The 2,352-nt window shown below is 50.0% G+C and overlaps 1 pseudogene across 1 annotated transcript in view; it reads right to left on the bottom strand.

The window, feature by feature from the left end:
- Positions 1-19: 19 nt before the first annotated feature.
- The window catches only part of LOC105505450, a 31,785-nt pseudogene continuing 29,452 nt past the window's right edge, over positions 20-2,352 (bottom strand). The window contains exons 2-3 of the transcript XR_001000749.1: positions 1,650-1,751; positions 20-1,275 (exon numbers count right to left, since the gene is read on the bottom strand). The product of XR_001000749.1 is annotated as a heparan sulfate glucosamine 3-O-sulfotransferase 3B1 pseudogene (transcript). The remainder of the gene's footprint in view (positions 1,276-1,649; positions 1,752-2,352) is intronic.

The raw sequence follows: 2,352 nt of genomic DNA on the forward strand, positions 1-2,352 counted from the left end.
GGGGGGGGATGTGGATGTCCTTGTAAAGGGAGTGAGAGATTCCTTCATGTGCTGAATGGAAGTGGGGACAGAACCCTAGCGCTGTGGCTTTCAGGCTATACATCACTGGACCCAACACCACATCTGCAAGGAGGCTGCTACATGAAGTCTGCCCTTCAGAGTACAGCCCTGTTGAGGCAGCTCAGCGTTCCTATGAGGTACACAGGCAGAAAGAGACAGGGAAGCTGGAATGGGAGACCCAAGACAAGACAAGGAGGCAGCAACTGGAGAACTCAGACGGTGACTGAAGGCTGAATACCCGTAACAACAAAAATCTCAAGTTGTGCTTTTCTTCGTTTTAAATATAACAGGTAGGGGAGAAGAAAAAAATGGAAGCACCATCAATTGTGAGGAAGAGAACAAAATTTTAGAGTTAAACACTTTGGAATGTTAACAGATTATGAAGCTAACTCTCTAGAGTGTGGCTAGGCAGCTTAGTGAATTAATTGCTTATGAATTAAAAATAAATTATTATAAAATAGATTTCTGTACATTTTACATACATATAATCTCTGTCAATAGATAAGCCACGTGGGTAAGGTACACAGCCCTGGTCTGTTCAATCCCAGCCAAAGTCGTGCCCGGTCATCTGGTAGAACTTGAGGTTGAAAGGCCGGTAGAACTCGCGCAGCCTGCGCACCACCTCGCGGTCGATCTCAGGGTGGGTCCTGCCCTTGGTCTTCCCCAGGCAGTGGGGCCGGCTGCTGCCCTCCGCCTTCTTCAGGCAGGGGAAGCCCTTGGTCTTGTTGAAGTAGAAGTGCTTGTCCGTGATGATCCGCTTGAGGCCCAGGAAGTCCTGCACGCGGCCCAGCTCGCCGGCCGGGTCGCTGATGAGCCGCTCGCCGCTCACGAAGAGCATCTGGCGGATGGGGAAGTGGCGCAGCCAATGCTCCAGGTGCTTGGCGTAGATGCCGATCTGGATGGCGCTCCACGACGTGTCGATGAGGCCCGTCGTCCTGTTTTTGAACGTCAAGCTCTCGAAGGTGGGGATGTCGGGCCGCTTGGAAAGCGTCTGTGTGTAGTCTGAGATGGCCCTGGTCACCGGGTCCCGCACCACCACGATGAGCTTGGTGTCCTTGGACATGGCCGAGATGCGCGCGGGAGCCTCCCGCGTGACGAAGTAACTGGGCGTCTTCTCCATGGTGATCTGCCCGTCCAGGGTTCTGGGCATCAGGTCCCTGAGAAAAGCAAGCAAACAAACCGGGGTCAGAAGGTGACGCCTCTCTGGCCACACGTCTTAAGGTCACCACTTGTAATCCCAGCTCCCTCTTATTTCTGGAAGCAGTGGAAGAAACATGTAAAAATGCAAGTGGAACTTTAGAGATGAAAGGTACATTAGCATATCCCACCTGGTTTGGAGGGCAGGTACCATCCACCGGAAACATGAAGGCCCCTTCACCAAGGTTGAAAGAGCAAGCTACCCGTTTCTCTAAGATCCTCTTGTGGGTATAACCGTCCCTTAGTTTTGCAGCTTTCAGATTGCCCCAAGCATCTCGTGCCAAAATACAAAAGCCTTTGGCCTCTGATAAGTGCCTTTCCTAAAAATATAGCACCCAGGACTCCCAGAGATTTCACTGTCCATGAGTCCTGCCGCTAGTCCGCCTTCCCACACTTGCCAAACCCAGGCAAATGTGCCGTGGACACTGGAAGGAAAACATCCCTCGGGTCCAGCCCAGTTGTTCCAGCTTTATCACAGCGACTGCTGACAAAGCCTTTACTCCACAAAGCAACAAAGCACACAGCAGTCAAAAAATTCGGTGACATCAGGTAAGTAAACTGATACAAACGTGCCACGAGAAAATTCCCAAGACACAATTCTAGAAACCTCCAAAAATACTTTAGAGGGGGTACTATGCTCACTACCTGGGTGACGGGATCCATGGTACCTTAAACATCAGCATCACGCAATATGCCCATGTAAAAAACACCTGCACGTGTATCGCCTGAATCTAAAACAAAAGTTGAAATTATAAACAACAACAATTTAAAAAAAAAAAAAAAGGGGCTGGGTATAGTGGCTCACACCATTAATCCCAGCATTTTGGGAGGCAGAGGCGGGCAGATCACCTGAGGTCAGGAGATTGAGACCAGCCTGGACAAAATGGAGAAACCCAGTCTCTACTAAAAGTTAAAAAGAAATTATCTGGGCGTGGTGGTGCATGTCTGGAATCTCAGCTACTTGGGAGGCTGAACAGGAGAATTGCTGGAACCAGGGAAGCGGAGGTTGCAGTGAGTCGGGATGGTGCTATTGCACTCCCACCTGGGCAACAAGAGCGAAACTCCATCTCAAAAAAAGAAAAAAAAAAAAAGCCT

This window comes from Colobus angolensis, unplaced genomic scaffold (assembly GCF_000951035.1).
Source record: "Colobus angolensis palliatus isolate OR3802 unplaced genomic scaffold, Cang.pa_1.0 Scaffold125, whole genome shotgun sequence".
Taxonomy (NCBI): Eukaryota; Metazoa; Chordata; class Mammalia; order Primates; family Cercopithecidae; genus Colobus; species Colobus angolensis.